The sequence below is a fragment of the Scyliorhinus torazame genome, chromosome 1 (genome assembly GCF_047496885.1).
Source record: "Scyliorhinus torazame isolate Kashiwa2021f chromosome 1, sScyTor2.1, whole genome shotgun sequence".
In the NCBI taxonomy this organism is placed as follows: Eukaryota; Metazoa; Chordata; class Chondrichthyes; order Carcharhiniformes; family Scyliorhinidae; genus Scyliorhinus; species Scyliorhinus torazame.
Window position 1 is genome coordinate 5,813,258 of NC_092707.1, and position 18,210 is coordinate 5,831,467.

General features: G+C 52.9%; 1 protein-coding gene across 2 annotated transcripts in view; it reads right to left on the minus strand.

Moving 5' to 3' along the window:
- Positions 1–13,345, minus strand: part of arl6ip4 (ADP-ribosylation factor-like 6 interacting protein 4) — a 38,606-nt gene extending 25,261 nt beyond the window's left edge. Inside the window, exon 1 of one of the 2 annotated variants that reach the window (XM_072516092.1) lies at positions 13,170–13,345. The gene's annotated coding sequence lies outside the window, so the exon portion shown is untranslated. Of the gene's footprint in view, positions 1–11,033; positions 11,105–13,169 lie in introns of those variants that run through there. The other variant, XM_072516003.1, reaches the window with a different exon arrangement.
- Between the last annotated feature and the right edge of the window lie 4,865 nt (positions 13,346–18,210).

The window sequence follows — 18,210 nt, forward strand, 5'->3', positions numbered from 1 at the left end:
GAGGGAGAGCTGCACTGTCAGAGGGTCAGTACTGAGGGAGCGCCGCACTGTCAGAGAGTCAGTACTGAGGGAGAGCTGCACTGTCAGAGGGTCAGTACTGAGGGAGTGCCGCACTGTCAGAGGGTCAGTACTGAGGGAGCGCCGCACTGTCAGAGAGTCAGTACTGAGGGAGAGCTGCACTGTCAGAAGGTCAGTACTGAGGGAGTGCCGCACTGTCAGACGGTCAGTACTGAGGGAGTGCCACACTGTCAGAGGGTCAGTACTGAGGGAGTGCTGCACTGTCAGAGGGTCAGTACTGAGGGAGTGCCGCACTGTCAGAGGGTCAGTACTGAGGGAGTGCCGCACTGTCAGAGGGTCAGTACTGAGGGACTGCTGCACTGTCAGAGTGTCAGTACTGAGGGAGTGCCGCACTGTCAGACGGTCCGTACTGAGGGACTGCTGCACTGTCAGAGTGTCAGTACTGAGGGAGTCCCACACTGCCAGAGGGTCAGTACTGAGGGAGTGCCACACTGTCAGAGGGTCAGTACTGAGGGAGTGCTGCATTGTCAGAGGGTCAGTACTAAGGGAGTGCCGCACTGTCAGAGGGTCAGTACTGAGGGAGTGCCACACTGTCAGAGGGTCAGTACTGAGGGAGTGCTGCATTGTCAGAGGGTCAGTACTGAGGGAGTGCCACACTGCCAGAGGGTCAGTACTGAGGGAGTGCCGCACTGTCAGACGGTCAGTACTGAGGGAGTGCCGCACTGTCAGAGGGCCAGTACTGAGGGAGTGCCACACTGCCAGAGGGTCAGTACTGAGGGAGTGCCGCACTGTCAGAGGGTCAGTACTGAGGGAGTGCTGCACTGTCAGAGGGTTAGTACTGAGGGAGTGCCGCACTGTCAGACGGTCAGTACTGAGGGAGTGCCGCACTGTCAGAGGGCCAGTACTGAGGGAGTGCCACACTGCCAGAGGGTCAGTACTGAGGGAGTGCCGCACTGTCAGAGGGTCAGTACTGAGGGAGTGCTGCACTGTCAGAGGGTTAGTACTGAGGGAGTGCTGCACTGTCAGAGGGTCAGTACTGAGGGAGTGCTGCACTGTCAGAGGGTCAGTACTGGGGGAGTGCTGCACTGCCAGAGGGTCAGTACTGAGGGAGTGCCGCACTGTCAGAGGGCCAGTACTGAGGGAGTGCCACACTGCCAGAGGGTCAGTACTGAGGGAGTGCCGCACTGTCAGAGGGTCAGTACTGAGGGAGTGCTGCACTGTCAGAGGGTCAGTACTGAGGGAGTGCTGCACTGTCAGAGAGTCAGTACTGAGGGAGTGCCGCACTGTCAGAGGGTCAGTACTGAGGGAGTGCTGCACTGTCAGAGAGTCAGTACTGAGGGAGAGCTGCACTGTCAGAGGGTCAGTACTGAGGGAGCGCCGCACTGTCAGAGAGTCAGTACTGAGGGAGAGCTGCACTGTCAGAGGGTCAGTACTGAGGGAGTGCCGCACTGTCAGAGGGTCAGTACTGAGGGAGCGCCGCACTGTCAGAGAGTCAGTACTGAGGGAGAGCTGCACTGTCAGAAGGTCAGTACTGAGGGAGTGCCGCACTGTCAGACGGTCAGTACTGAGGGAGTGCCACACTGTCAGAGGGTCAGTACTGAGGGAGTGCTGCACTGTCAGAGGGTCAGTACTGAGGGAGTGCCGCACTGTCAGAGGGTCAGTACTGAGGGAGTGCCGCACTGTCAGAGGGTCAGTACTGAGGGAATGCTGCACTGTCAGAGTGTCAGTACTGAGGGAGTGCCGCACGGTCAGACGGTCAGTACTGAGGGACTGCTGCACTGTCAGAGTGTCAGTACTGAGGGAGTCCCACACTGCCAGAGGGTCAGTACTGAGGGAGTGCCACACTGTCAGAGGGTCAGTACTGAGGGAGTGCTGCATTGTCAGAGGGTCAGTACTGAGGGAGTGCCGCACTGTCAGAGGGTCAGTACTGAGGGAGTGCCACACTGTCAGAGGGTCAGTACTGAGGGAGTGCTGCATTGTCAGAGGGTCAGTACTGAGGGAGTGCCACACTGCCAGAGGGTCAGTACTGAGGGAGTGCCGCACTGTCAGACGGTCAGTACTGAGGGAGTGCCGCACTGTCAGAGGGCCAGTACTGAGGGAGTGCCACACTGCCAGAGGGTCAGTACTGAGGGAGTGCCGCACTGTCAGAGGGTCAGTACTGAGGGAGTGCTGCACTGTCAGAGGGTTAGTACTGAGGGAGTGCCGCACTGTCAGACGGTCAGTACTGAGGGAGTGCCGCACTGTCAGAGGGCCAGTACTGAGGGAGTGCCACACTGCCAGAGGGTCAGTACTGAGGGAGTGCCGCACTGTCAGAGGGTCAGTACTGAGGGAGTGCTGCACTGTCAGAGGGTTAGTACTGAGGGAGTGCTGCACTGTCAGAGGGTCAGTACTGAGGGAGTGCTGCACTGTCAGAGGGTCAGTACTGGGGGAGTGCTGCACTGCCAGAGGGTCAGTACTGAGGGAGTGCCGCACTGTCAGAGGGCCAGTACTGAGGGAGTGCCACACTGCCAGAGGGTCAGTACTGAGGGAGTGCCGCACTGTCAGAGGGTCAGTACTGAGGGAGTGCTGCACTGTCAGAGGGTTAGTACTGAGGGAGTGCTGCACTGCCAGAGGGTCAGTACTGAGGGAGTGCCGCACTGTCAGAGGGTCAGTACTGAGGGAGTGCTGCACTGTCAGAGGGTTAGTACTGAGGGAGTGCTGCACTGCCAGAGGGTCAGTACTGAGGGAGTGCTGCACTGTCAGAGGGTTAGTACTGAGGGAGTGCTGCACTGTCAGAGGGTCAGTACTGAGGGAGCACCGCACTGTCAGAGGGTCAGTACTGAGGGAGTGCTGCACTGTCAGAGGGTCAGTACTGAGGGAGCACCGCACTGTCAGAGGGTCAGTACTGAGGGAGTGCCGCACTGTCAGAGGGTCAGTACTGAGGGAGCAACGCACTGTCAGAGGGTCAGTAGTGAGGGAGTGCCGCACTGTCAGAGGGTCAGTACTGAGGGAGTGCCGCACTGTCAGATGGTCAGTACTGACGGAGTGCTGCACTGTCAGAGGGTCAGTACTGAGGGAGTGCCGCACTGTCAGAGGGTCAGTACTCAGGGAGTGCCGCACTGTCAGAGGGTCAGTACTGAGGGAGTGCCGCACTGTCAGAGGGTCAGTACTGAGGGAGTGCTGCACTGTCAGAGGGTCAGTACTGAGGGAGTGCTGCACTGTCAGAGGGTCAGTACTGAGGGAGTGCTGCACTGTCAGAGGGTCAGTACTGAGGGAGTGCTGCACTGTCAGAGGGTCAGTACTGAGGGAGTGCTGCACTGTCAGAGGGTCAGGACTGAGGGAGTGCTGCACTGTCAGAGGGTCAGTACTGAGGGAGTGCCGCATTGTCAGAGGGTCAGTACTGAGGGAGTGCCGCACTGTCAGAGGGTCAGTACTGAGGGAGCGCCGCACTGTCAGAGGGTCAGTACTGAGGGAGTGCTGCACTGTCAGAGGGTCAGTACTGAGGGAGCACCGCACTGTCAGAGGGTCAGTACTGAGGGAGTGCCGCACTGTCAGAGGGTCAGTACTGAGGGAGTGCCGCACTGTCAGAGAGTCAGTACTGAGGGAGTGCCGCACTGTCAGAGGGTCGGTACTGAGGGAGCGCCGCACTGTCAGAGGGTCAGTACTGAGGGAGTGCTGCACTGTCAGAGGGTCGGTACTGAGGGAGTGCTGCACTGTCAGAGAGTCAGGACTGAGGGAGTGCCGCACTGTCAGAGGGTCAGTACTGAGGGAGTGCTGCACTGTCAGAGGGTCAGTACTGAGGGAGCACCGCACTGTCAGAGGATCAGTACTGAGGGAGTGCTGCACTGTCAGAGGGTCAGTACTGAGGGAGCGCTGCACTGTCAGAGGGTCAGTACTGAGGGAGTGCTGCACTGTCATAGAGTCAGTACTGAGGGAGTGCCGCACTGTCAGAGGGTCAGTACTGAGGGAGTGCTGCACTGTCAGAGGGTCAGTACTGAGGGAGCGCTGCACAGTCAGAGGGTCAGTACTGAGGGAGCACCGCACTGTCAGAGGGTCAGTACTGAGGGAGTGCCGCACTGTCAGAGGGTCAGTACTGAGGGAGTGCTGCACTGTCAGAGAGTCAGTACTGAGGGAGTGCTGCACTGTCAGAGGATCAGTACTGAGGGAGTGCTGCACTGTCAGAGGGTCAGTACTGAGGGAGTGCTGCACTGTCAGAGGGTCAGTACTGAGGGAGTGCCGCACTGTCAGAGAGTCAGTACTGAGGAAGTGCTGCACTGTCAGAGGGTCAGTACTGAGGGAGTGCTGCACTGTCAGAGAGTCAGTACTGAGGGAGTGCTGCACTGTCAGAGAGTCAGTACTGAGGGAGTGCCGCACTGTCAGAGGGTCAGTACTGAGGGAGTGCTGCACTGTCAGAGGGTCAGTACTGAGGGAGTGCTGCACTGTCAGAGGGTCAGTACTGAGGGAGTGCTGCACTGTCAGAGGGTCAGTACTGAGGGAGTGCCGCACTGTCAGAGGGTCAGTACTGAAGGAGTGCTGCACTGTCAGAGGGTCAGTACTGAGGGAGTGCCGCACTGTCAGAGGGTCAGTACTGAAGGAGTGCTGCAGTGTCAGAGGGTCAGTGCTGAGAGAGTGCTGCACTGTCAGAGGGTCAGTACTGAGGGAGTGCCGCACTGTCAGAGGGTCAGTACTGAGGGAGTGCCGCACTGTCAGAGGGTCAGTACTGAGGGAGAGCCGCACTGTCAGAGGGTCAGTACTGAGGAAGTGCTGCACTGTCAGAGGGTCAGTACTGAGGGAGTGCTGCACTGTCAGAGAGTCAGTACTGAGGGAGTGCCGCACTGTCAGAGTGTCAGTACTGAGGGAGTGCCGCACTGTCAGAGGGTCAGTACTGAGGGAGTGCCGCACTGTCAGAGGGTCAGTACTGAGGGAGTGCCGCACTGTCAGAGGGTCAGTGCTGAGAGAGTGCTGCACTGTCAGAGGGTCAGTACTGAGGGAGTGTTGCACTGTCAGAGGGTCAGTACTGAGGGAGTGCCGCACTGTCAGAGGGTCAGTACTGAGGGAGTGCCGCACTGTCAGAGGGTCAGTACTGAGGGAGTGTTGCACTGTCAGAGGGTCAGTACTGAGGGAGTGCCGCACTGTCAGAGGGTCAGTACTGAGGGAGTGCCGCACTGTCAGAGGGTCAGTACTGAGGGAGTGCTGCACTGTCAGAGGGTTAGTACTGAGGGAGTGCTGCACTGCCAGAGGGTCAGTACTGAGGGAGTGCTGCACTGTCAGAGGGTTAGTACTGAGGGAGTGCTGCACTGTCAGAGGGTCAGTACTGAGGGAGCACCGCACTGTCAGAGGGTCAGTACTGAGGGAGTGCTGCACTGTCAGAGGGTCAGTACTGAGGGAGCACCGCACTGTCAGAGGGTCAGTACTGAGGGAGTGCCGCACTGTCAGAGGGTCAGTACTGAGGGAGCAACGCACTGTCAGAGGGTCAGTAGTGAGGGAGTGCCGCACTGTCAGAGGGTCAGTACTGAGGGAGTGCCGCACTGTCAGATGGTCAGTACTGACGGAGTGCTGCACTGTCAGAGGGTCAGTACTGAGGGAGTGCCGCACTGTCAGAGGGTCAGTACTGAGGGAGTGCCGCACTGTCAGAGGGTCAGTACTGAGGGAGTGCCGCACTGTCAGAGGGTCAGTACTGAGGGAGTGCCGCACTGTCAGAGGGTCAGTACTGAGGGAGTGCTGCACTGTCAGAGGGTCAGTACTGAGGGAGTGCTGCACTGTCAGAGGGTCAGTACTGAGGGAGTGCTGCACTGTCAGAGGGTCAGTACTGAGGGAGTGCTGCACTGTCAGAGAGTCAGTACTGAGGGAGTGCTGCACTGTCAGAGGATCAGTACTGAGGGAGTGCTGCACTGTCAGAGGGTCAGTACTGAGGGAGTGCTGCACTGTCAGAGGGTCAGTACTGAGGGAGTGCCGCACTGTCAGAGAGTCAGTACTGAGGAAGTGCTGCACTGTCAGAGGGTCAGTACTGAGGGAGTGCTGCACTGTCAGAGAGTCAGTACTGAGGGAGTGCTGCACTGTCAGAGAGTCAGTACTGAGGGAGTGCCGCACTGTCAGAGGGTCAGTACTGAGGGAGTGCTGCACTGTCAGAGGGTCAGTACTGAGGGAGTGCTGCACTGTCAGAGGGTCAGTACTGAGGGAGTGCTGCACTGTCAGAGGGTCAGTACTGAGGGAGTACCGCACTGTCAGAGGGTCAGTACTGAAGGAGTGCTGCACTGTCAGAGGGTCAGTACTGAGGGAGTGCCGCACTGTCAGAGGGTCAGTACTGAAGGAGTGCTGCACTGTCAGAGGGTCAGTGCTGAGAGAGTGCTGCACTGTCAGAGGGTCAGTACTGAGGGAGTGCCGCACTGTCAGAGGGTCAGTACTGAGGGAGTGCCGCACTGTCAGAGGGTCAGTACTGAGGGAGAGCCGCACTGTCAGAGGGTCAGTACTGAGGAAGTGCTGCACTGTCAGAGGGTCAGTACTGAGGGAGTGCTGCACTGTCAGAGAGTCAGTACTGAGGGAGTGCCGCACTGTCAGAGTGTCAGTACTGAGGGAGTGCCGCACTGTCAGAGGGTCAGTACTGAGGGAGTGCCGCACTGTCAGAGGGTCAGTACTGAGGGAGTGCCGCACTGTCAGAGGGTCAGTGCTGAGAGAGTGCTGCACTGTCAGAGGGTCAGTACTGAGGGAGTGTTGCACTGTCAGAGGGTCAGTACTGAGGGAGTGCCGCACTGTCAGAGGGTCAGTACTGAGGGAGTGCCGCACTGTCAGAGGGTCAGTACTGAGGGAGTGTTGCACTGTCAGAGGGTCAGTACTGAGGGAGTGCCGCACTGTCAGAGGGTCAGTACTGAGGGAGTGCTGCACTGTCAGAGGGTCAGTACTGAGGGAGTGCCGCACTGTCAGAGGGTCAGTACTGAGGGAGTGCCGCACTGTCAGAGTGTCAGTACTGAGGGAGTGCTGCACTGTCAGAGGATCAGTACTGAGGGAGTGCCGCACTGTCAGAGGGTCAGTACTGAGGGAGTGCCGCACTGTCAGAGGGTCAGTACTGAGGGAGTGCCGCACTGTCAGAGGGTCAGTACTGAGGGAGTGCTGCACTGTCAGAGGGTCAGTACTGAGGGAGTGCCGCACTGTCAGAGGGTCAGTACTGAGGGAGTGCTGCACTGTCAGAGGGTCAGTACTGAGGGAGTGCCGCACTGTCAGAGGGTCAGTACTGAGGGAGTGCCGCACTGTCAGAGTGTCAGTACTGAGGGAGTGCCGCACTGTCAGAGGGTCAGTACTGAGGGAGCGCCGCACTGTCGGAGAGTCAGTACTGAGGGAGTGCTGCACTGTCATAGGGTCAGTACTGAGGGAGTGCTGCACTGTCAGAGGGTCAGTACTGAGGGAGTGCCGCACTGTCAGAGGGTCAGTACTGAGGGAGTGCCGCACTGTCAGAGGGTCAGGACTGAGGGAGTGCTGCACTGTCAGAGGGTCAGTACTGAGGGAGTGCTGCACTGTCAGAGGGTCAGTACTGAGGGAGTGCCGCACTGTCAGAGGGTCAGTACTGAGGGAGTGCCGCACTGTCAGAGTGTCAGTACTGAGGGAGTGCCGCACTGTCAGAGGGTCAGTACTGAGGGAGCGCCGCACTGTCGGAGAGTCAGTACTGAGGGAGTGCTGCACTGTCATAGGGTCAGTACTGAGGGAGTGCTGCACTGTCAGAGGGTCAGTACTGAGGGAGTGCCGCACTGTCAGAGGGTCAGTACTGAGGGAGTGCCGCACTGTCAGAGGGTCAGTACTGAGGGAGTGCTGCACTGTCAGAGGGTCAGTACTGAGGGAGTGCTGCACTGTCAGAGGGTCAGTACTGAGGGAGTGCTGCACTGTCAGAGGGTCAAAGAACAAAGAACAAAGAACAAAGAAATGTACAGCACAGGAACAGGCCCTTCGGCCCTCCAAGCCCGTGCCGACCATACTGCCCGACTAAACTACAATCTTCTACACTTCCTGGGTCCGTATCCTTCTATTCCCATCCTATTCATATATTTGTCAAGATGCCCCTTAAATGTCCCTATCGTCCCTGCTTCCACTACCTCCTCCGGTAGTGAGTTCCAGGCACCCACTACCCTCTGCGTAAAAAACTTGCCTCGTACATCTACTCTAAACTTTGCCCCTCTCACCTTAAACCTATGCCCCCTAGTAATTGACCCCTCTACCCTGGGGAAAAGCCTCTGACTATCCACTCTGTCTATGCCCCTCATAATTTTGTATACCTCTATCAGGTCGCCCCTCAACCTCCTTCGTTCCAGTGAGAACAAACCGAGTTTATTCAATCGCTCCTCATAGCTTATGCCCTCCATACCAGGCAACATTCTGGTAAATCTCTTCTGCACCCTCTCTAAAGCCTCCACATCCTTCTGGTAGTGTGGCGACCAGAATTGAACACTATACTCCAAGTGTGGCCTAACTAAGGTTCTATACAGCTGCAACATGACTTGCCAATTCTTATACTCAATGCCCCGGCCAATGAAGGCAAGCATGCCGTATGCCTTCTTGACTACCTTCTCCACCTGTGTAGCCCCTTTCAGTGATCTGTGGACCTGTACTCCTAGATCTCTTTGACTTTCAATACTCTTGAGGGTTCTACCATTCACTGTATATTCCCTACCTGCATTAGCCCTTCCAAAATGCATTACCTCACATTTGTCCAGGTTAAACTCCATCTGCCATCTCTCCGCCCAAGTCTCCAGACAATCTAAATCCTGCTGTATCCTCAGACAGTCCTCATCGCTATCCGCAATTCCACCAACCTTTGTGTCGTCTGCAAACTTACTAATCAGACCAGTTACATTTTCCTCCAAATCATTTATATATACTACAAAGAGCAAAGGTCCCAGCACTGATCCCTGTGGAACACCACTGGTCACAGCCCTCCAATTAGAAAAGCATCCCTCCATTGCTACCCTCTGCCTTCTATGGCCTAGCCAGTTCTGTATCCACCTTGCCAGTTCACCCCTGATCCCGTGTGACTTCACCTTTTGTACTAGTCTACCATGAGGGACCTTGTCAAAGGCCTTACTGAAGTCCATATAGACAACATCTACTGCCCTACCTGCATCAATCATCTTAGTGACCTCCTCGAAAAACTCTATCAAGTTAGTGAGACACGACCTCCCCTTCACAAAACCGTGCTGCCTCTCACTAATACGTCCATTTGCTTCCAAATGGGAGTAGATCCTGTCTCGAAGAATTCTCTCCAGTAATTTCCCTACCACTGAAGTAAGGCTCACCGGCCTGTAGTTCCCGGGATTATCCCTGCCACCCTTCTTAAACAGAGGAACAACATTGGCTATTCTCCAGTCCTCCGGGACATCCCCTGAAGACAGCGAGGATCCAAAGATTTCTGTCAAGGCCTCAGCAATTTCCTCTCCAGCCTCCTTCAGTATTCTGGGGTAGATCCCATCCGGCCCTGGGGACTTATCTACCTTAATATTTTTTAAGACACCCAACACCTCGTCTTTTTGGATCACAATGTGACCCAGGCTATCTACACCCCCTTCTCCAGACTCAACATCTACCAATTCCTTCTCTTTGGTGAATACTGATGCAAAGTATTCATTTAGTACCTCGCCCATTTCCTCTGGCTCCACACATAGATTCCCTTGCCTATCCTTCAGTGGGCCAACCCTTTCCCTGGCTACCCTCTTGCTTTTTATGTAAGTGTAAAAAGCCTTGGGATTTTCCTTAACCCTATTTGCCAATGACTTTTCATGACCCCTTCTAGCCCTCCTGACTCCCTGCTTAAGTTCCTTCCTACTTTCCTTATATGCCACACAGGCTTCGTCTGTTCCCAGCCTTTTAGCCCTGACAAATGCCTCCTTTTTCTTTTTGACGAGGCCTACAATATCATTCGTCATCCAAGGTTCAGTACTGAGGGAGTACCGCACTGTCAGAGGGTCAGTACTGAAGGAGTGCTGCACTGTCAGAGGGTCAGTACTGAGGGAGTGCCGCACTGTCAGAGGGTCAGTACTGAAGGAGTGCTGCACTGTCAGAGGGTCAGTGCTGAGAGAGTGCTGCACTGTCAGAGGGTCAGTACTGAGGGAGAGCCGCACTGTCAGAGGGTCAGTACTGAGGAAGTGCTGCACTGTCAGAGGGTCAGTACTGAGGGAGTGCTGCACTGTCAGAGAGTCAGTACTGAGGGAGTGCCGCACTGTCAGAGTGTCAGTACTGAGGGAGTGCCGCACTGTCAGAGGGTCAGTACTGAGGGAGTGCCGCACTGTCAGAGGGTCAGTACTGAGGGAGTGCCGCACTGTCAGAGGGTCAGTGCTGAGAGAGTGCTGCACTGTCAGAGGGTCAGTACTGAGGGAGTGTTGCACTGTCAGAGGGTCAGTACTGAGGGAGTGCCGCACTGTCAGAGGGTCAGTACTGAGGGAGTGCCGCACTGTCAGAGGGTCAGGACTGAGGGAGTGCTGCACTGTCAGAGGGTCAGTACTGAGGGAGTGCCGCACTGTCAGAGGGTCAGTATTGAGGGAGTGCTGCACTGTCAGAGGGTCAGTATTGAGGGAGTGCTGCACTGTCAGAGGGTTAGTACTGAGGGAGTACCGCACTGTCAGAGGGTCAGTACTGAGGGAGTGCCGCACTGTCAGAGGGTCAGTGCTGAGGGAGTGCCGCACTGTCAGAGGGTCAGTACTGAGGGAGTGCCGCGCTGTCAGAGGGTCAGCACTGAGGGAGTGCCGCACTGTCAGAGGGTCAGTACTGAGGGAGTGCCGCGCTGTCAGAGGGCCAGTACTGAGGGAGTGCCGCACTGTCAGAGGGTCAGTGCTGAGGGAGTGCTGCACTGTCAGAGGGTCAGTACTGAGGGAGTGCAGCACTGTCAGAGGGTCAGTGCTGAGGGAGCGCCGCACTGTCAGAGGGTCAGTACTGAGGGAGTTTGGAGGTTTTGTGCGAACATTCGGCCCGTCATGAAGCTGCTGGGCGTGTTTTACCCCGGAGGGGGGTTGGTGGTTATTTGGAGGGAGATTCTTGTTCGGGCGGCTTTTTATTTCTACCTGTTTCCGCTCCAGTTGTTGCTGAGGTTCCGCGCCCTCTCCCGTCCCCCGGCCACTTCCGGTTCCCTGACTGCGTGCGGCAGTGATCCGCGTCCGTGCGGGATCCGCGTCCGTGCGGAATCCGGCCCCGTGCGGAATCCGGCCCCCCCCATTGTCGCAACTTCATTTACAACAAATACTGAGCTTCTCACTGATTGTACATCGCGCCCCATTGCAGGGAACTTTGTGCATATTCCTCACTCACAGCATTATAACCTCGGGCATTTTTATCAACCAATTTACATTCTGAAGGATAGTCTGCAAGAATTATTGTTGCCAACCCTGGCTTGCCTCTTCCTGGGGGAGTTGACCATTCACCTGCTCTTTGTCCCAGGTCACTGGAGTTAAATCGCTGCAATATCACCCAAAACACAAACTAAAATAGTTCACTTCGCCTTTCAGAAATTAATTTTAAATCAAGAAGGCTGAGAGGGACTTAACTGAGGTGAACAAAATTATGAGGGGAAGAGATAGGGTGGACAGGATAAAATTGTTTCCCTTGGTGGAAAATTCCAGAACTAGGGGACATAGATTCCAGACAAGAGGCAGAACACAGAACATACAGTGCAGGAGGCCATTCAGCCCATCGAGTCTGCACCGGCCCACTTCAGCCCTCACTTCCACCCTATCCCCGTAACCCAACAACCCCTCCTAACCTTTTTGGGCAGAAGGTTACCAGTGCGGTAGATAACGGGGAGCCAATGGATGTGGTATATCTGGATTTCCAGAAAGCTTTTGACAAGGTGCCACACAAAAGGTTGCTGCATAAACTAAAGATGCATGGCATTGAGGGTAAAGTGGTAGCATGGGTAGAGGATTGGTTAACTAACAGAAAGCAGAGAGTGGGGATAAATGGGTGTTTCTCTGGTTGGCAACCTGTAACTAGTGGGGTCCCTCAAGGATCAGTGTTGGGCCCGCAGTTGTTCACAATTTACATAGACGATTTGGAGTTGGGGACCAAGTGCAATGTGTCAAAGTTTGCAGACGACACTAAGATGAGTGGTAAAGCAAAAAGTGCAGAGGATACTGGAAGTCTGCAGAAGGATTTGGATAGGTTAGGTGAATGGGCTAGGGTCTGGCAGATGGAATTCAATGTTGCCAAGTGTGAGGCTATCCACTTTGGGAGGAATAACAGCAGAATGGATTATTATTTAAACGGTAAGATGTTAAAACATGCTGCTGTGCAGAGGGACCTGGGTGTGCTGGTGCACGAGTCGCAAAATGTTGGTGTGCAGGTGCAACAGGTGATTAAGAAGGCTAATCGAGTTTTGTCTTTCAATGCTAGAGGGATGGAGTTTAAGACTAGGGAGGTTATGCTGCAATTGTATAGGGTGTTGGTGAGGCCGCATCTGGAGTATTGTGTTCAGTTTTGGTCTCCTTACCTGAGAAAGGACATATTGGCACTGGAGGGAGTGCAGAGGAGATTCACTAGGTTGATCCCAGAGTTGAGGGGATTAGATTATGACGAGAGGTTGAGTAGACTGGGACTGTACTCATTGGAGTTTAGAAGGATGCGGGGGGATCTTATTGAAACATATAAAATTATGAAGGGAATAGATAGGATAGATGCGGGCAGGTTGTTTCCACTGGTCGGGGAAAGCAGAACTAGGGGGCATAGCCTCAAAATAAGGGGAAGTAGATTTAGGACTGAGTGTAGGAGGAACTTCTTCACCCAAAGGGTTGTGAATCTCTGGAATTCCTTGCCCAGTGAAGCAGTTGAGGCTCCTTCTTTAAACGTTTTTAAGAAAAAGATAGATACCTTTCTAAAGAATAAAGGGATTCGGGGATATAGTGTACGGGCCGGAGAGTGGAGCTGAGTCCACAAAGATCAGCCATGATCTCATTAAATGGCGGAGCAGGCTCGAGGGGCCAGATGGCCTACTCCTGTTCCTAGTTCTTATGTTCTAAGGTGTAGAGGGGACATGAGGGAAAACCTTTTTGCGCAGAGGGTAGTGGGGAGTCTGGAATTTGCTGCCCGAGTTGGTGGTGGAGGCAGAGACCCTAAACACTTTAAAAAAGTATCTGGATCTGCATCTTACGTGCTGTAAACTACAGAACTATGGACCAGGTGCAGAAAGGTGGGATTAGAAATGGCACCTGGGTATCCTCAGGTTGGCAGAATGGCCTCCATCTGTGCTGTAACATATGAAGAAACAGACAAACATTTGTGGAAATGCAGCAATCCAGTTCCCCATTTCAGTCCAAAGGAAGCTCGTTGGTGTAGTTAATGTAGTGGCAGCCAAATTATCTCCAGTCAGGGCCACGAACAGCAATGAAATATTTTGTCATCAGATGGTGGTTTGTGCCTCAGTGTCAATTCTGTGTTAAACATTGTGTGGTGTAGCTCAGGCATCTCACTCTGGCATTGCAGTCTCTGCCATGAGAATGTTCATGATTCACTGGCCTGTTTTCTTTGGGCCCACTGCTCGACTCACTGAGCTTTTCATTTCTGTTCTCCTCTTCCAATTAGTCAAGCTCCAGAGGCCACAGTCGTCAGTGTCGGTATCCACCATCTTCATATTTCATTTGGAGGTGCCCTTATAGCTGAGGTATGGACACTGAGGAGGTTGTGACCCAGTGAGGTGGCCAGTTCACTGTACAGAAGGTCTTTGGCTAAACAGGCATCACCCATCCCTGTGGCTGAGCTGGCGCAGGCATCAATACTTAACAATGAGTGTCTGCCGATGGAATTAGCTGACTTCAGCACCTCTGAATTGGTGATCTTGTCTTGAGAAGAGATGCCAAGGATACAACTCAGTCAGCAAAGGTGGAAACTGTTCAGCCTTTTCTCCTGCTTGGCATATGTTTTTCAGTTCCCAATATTGTAGCCGAGTGCACTGATGATGCAGGCATGATCAACTCAGTTTGGTGTCCACAGTCATGTTGCCGTTATTCAGCTTGGGTAGAACAGCTGCAGCTTTTGTGTTAATTTAAGCATCAAGTGGGAAGGTTTATTTGCAATATGGAAAGTTTATATAGGCAGATTCCACTCTAAATATGGTAATATGAAATATGAAAAAAAAAAAATGGAAAAAAAAGAAAATAATATGAATTTATAACGGAAAGCTTTAACACAAACTTGTGCAGGTTGACTAATAATATGTAGTTATTGAAGCAAAAGGTAATTGACATACATCTCAAAGCCCCTGTACATCTCCAACCAGTCAGTAGTGAATAGTCAAACTACAGGTTAAGATTCACAGGTCTTCTGATGAAAATATGCAATCCTGTGCTGTTACATTGGTGCGTCAATGCGCTGAGGCACATACTGGTTTGATGGCGGCTCACTGCTGTGGCTTCCTCAATTTGGGGCAATTAGTTGCTCCATCACTTGGCACAAATCGTGCAAACGGTTCAATAAACTTACTGCTGTCAGCTCTCCCCTGCAGTCGGTGTTAGAAGAGTGAATACACTCAAACAAGGGACAATGAATATCTGAAATCAGCTGATTCATTCAATCCAGTTCATGGTGAACATGACTCACAGCATCAAACACATTGGTGACCGAGCGAGAAACAGCACGGAGAGAGGCGGACCCGGCGAGTTCAAACATCAGGGGTGCAGGGAGAGTGGGGGCGGGGGCTCATAAACAGAGTGTAGAAAGACAGTGACATGACAGAAAAACCATAAGCTCATTGGTTGGTAAGTAACTGCTAATTAGTACTACCTATTCTATATTGCTTTCAGATTAAAGGAGAAATATTTTACAAATTAAAAAACTAAAGCTGGGTTGGAAATTTAAAATAAATTTAAAAGTAATTGAATAAAATAAGAGATGCAGGGCCAAGCAATATGTTGTTCCTGCATGATGTGGGAGTTGATGGACCCCATTGTGGTTCCCAGTCGGTAACAAGTGTTGGTTGCTGGAGGAACTTTGGCTCAGAGTTGATGAGCTGGAGTTTAACTTCGGACTCTGCAACACATTTGGGAGGGGGAGAGGTACCTGGACGCTGTTCTTCAGGAGGCAGTCACACCCCTTTGATTCGGCCAGTGGTCAGGGACAGGAGGGTGTGGCTGCGAGTGAGGCAGATAGGAAGATCCAGGAGGTATTGCGTGCAATTCTGGTCACCGCATTATAGGAAGGATGTGGAAGCATTGGAAAGGGTGCAGAGGAGATTTACCAGAATGTTGCCTGGTATGGAGGGAAGATCTTATGAGGAAAGGCTGAGGGACTTGAGGCTGTTTTCGTTAAAGAGGTGGTTAAGAGGTGACTTAATTGAGGCATACAAGATGATCAGAGGATTGGATAGGGTGGACAGTGAGAGCCTTTTTCATCAGATGGTAATGTCTAGGACGAGGGGACATAGCTTTAAATTGAGGGGAGATAGATATAGGACAGATGTCAGAGGTAGGTTCTTACTCAGAGAGTAGTAAGGGCGTGGAATGCCCTGCCTGCAACAGCAGTGGACTCGCCAACACTAAGGGCATTCAAATGGTCATTGGATAAACATATGGATGATAAGGGAATAGTGTAGATGGGCTTTAGAGTAATTGGTGAGGCCACACGTGGAATACTGTGTACAGTTTTGGTCTCCTTACTTGAGAAAGGATGTACTGGTGCTGGAGGGGGTGCAGAGGAGATTCACTAGGTTAATCCCAGAGCTGAAGGGGTTGGATTATGAGGAGGGGTTGAGTAGACTGGGACTGTACTCGTTGGAATTTAGATGAATGACGGGGGGCGGTCTGAAAGAAACATATGAGATTATGAAGGGAATAGATAGGATAGAAGCAGGGAGGTTATTTCCACTGGCGGGTGAAAGCAGAACTAGGGGGCATAGCCTCAAAATAAGGGGAAGTAGATTTAGGACTGAGTTTAGGAGGAAATTCTTCACCCAAAGGGTTGTGAATCTATGGAATTCCTTGCCCAGTGAAGCAGTAGAGGCTCCTTCATTAAATGTTTTTAAGATAAAGATAGATAGTTTTTTGAATAATAAAGGGATTAAGGGTTATGGTATTCGGGCCGGAAAGTGGAGCCGAGTCCACAAAAGATCAGCCATGATCTCATTGACTGCTGGAGCAGGCTCGAGGGGCCAGATGGCCTACTCCTGCTCCTAGTTCTTATGTGTACCACGTAGGTTTACTACCTGAGCCACAAGCTAATTGGCACCAGGTCAGTAAGATTAGAGAAGTAACTGCGTGGCTCAATGGTTGGTGTGGGAGAAATGGGTTTACATTCGTGGGACATTGGGGAAGGAGAGAGCTGTTCAGATAGGGCAGTCTTCACTTGAATCGTGTTGGGACCAGGATCCTGGTAAATCACATTTCTCGGGCTGTAGATGGGGCTTTAAAGTAAATAGTTGAAGGGGTGGGGTGGTCAGTATTTTGGAATGATTGACAGAAAGGGAAAGGTGGTGGTACAGCTTTTCTGGAAAAGGAAGTATTAGTGCTGCAGTGAGATGGCAGCACGGTAGCACAGTGGGTAGCACTGTTGCTTCACAGCTCTAGAGTCCCAGGTTCGATCCCCGGCTTGGGTCACACTCTGTGCGGAGTCTGCACTGGAGATCAAAACGTGGAATCAATCTGGGTAAAAATAAGAAATAGCAAAGGAAATAGATCCCTGGTAGGAGTAATCTATAGGTCCCCAAACAGTAGTTCCCCAGCGGGGCACAGTATAAACCAGGAAATATTGGGGGCTTGTAAGAAAGGTACGGCAATAATCATGGGTGATTTTAACATGGCAAGGGTAGCCTGGAGGGAGAGTTCACTGAATATATTGGGCGCGATTCTCTGAAATGGAGACAGAGTGTTCGCGCCGTCGTGAACCTCGACGGCGCGAAGCGGCCCCTATCCCGTCATTTACGCGCGCCAGGCCTTGGGGCCGCGTAAAGGCGGCGCCGCATACATGATGCGGCCGGCGCCGCATAACTGGCGTCACCCGCGCATGCGTGGTTCCCTTCCTCTCCGAGTCCGCCCCGCAAGAAGATGTCAGACGGATCTTGCGGGGCTGCGGAAGAAAAGAGGTCCTCCTTCAGAGAGGACGGCCCGACGATCGATGGGCACCGATCGTGGGCCACACCCCATTTCAGCCCCCCCCCCCCCGGTGCAGGATCCCCCCCCCCCCCCCCCCCCCCCCCCGCAGGCCGACCCCCCCAGCGTTCCCGTCCAGGTGTGGACGGCGTCCAGGTGTGGACGGCGGCGGGGGGATCTCGACGTTTTGGGCTGGCCGCTCGGCCCATCCGGACCTGAGAATAGCAGGGGTGCCGGAAAATCGCCATTTTGGGTGTCTCGGCCAATTCTCCGGCCTGCGCCGCGTGGAACTCGATGGGGCCGTTCTCGCCGCTTGGGTGAATCGCGGGAGGGCGTCAGACCGGCGTCGCGGGACAATTTGGCGACCCAGGCGATTCTCCCAACTGGCACGGGAGCGGAGAATCGCGCCCATTAGAGATTGTTTCTTGGAGCAATATGTCATGGAACCAATCAGGGAGTAGGCTACTCTGGATTTGTATAACTAGGAGGGATTAATTCATTATCTCTTAGTTAAGGATCCTCTAGAGAAGAGTGATCATAGCATGATAGAATTTAAAATTCAGTTTGAGGGCAAGAAACTGGAGTCCCACACTCGCATTCTGGAGTTAAACAAAGATAATCACGTCGGCACGAGGGCAGATTTGGCACCAGTGGACTGGGCAGGAAGACTAAAAAGCAGGACAGCTAATGAGCAGTGGCAGATATTTAAGGAGGTATTCAATTCCTCCCAACTAAAATATATTCCCAGAGAGGAAGAAAGATTGTAAGAGGGGGCAAAACATCCATGGCTGAGCCAAGGAAGTTATAAATCACATAAAGACAATAACTAAGGCATACCATATTGCAAAGGCCAGTGACAGGCTGAAAGATTGGGAAACATTTAAAGATGAACAAAGGATTTCTAAAAACGTGATAAAAAGAGCAAAGGTAAATTATGAAAGAAAACTAACGCAAAATATAAAAAAAAGATAGCAAAAGCTTCTACAAGTATATAAAAGGGAAGAGAACAGCCAATGTGAATGTTAATCCCTTGGAGGATGAGAATAGGGGATTAATAGTGTAGAATATAGAAATGGCGGAGACGCTTAATCAATATTTTGCCTCAGTTTTCACAGTGGAGACCCTAGCACTATCCCAATAGTAACAACTAATGCACAGGAAATAGAACGGT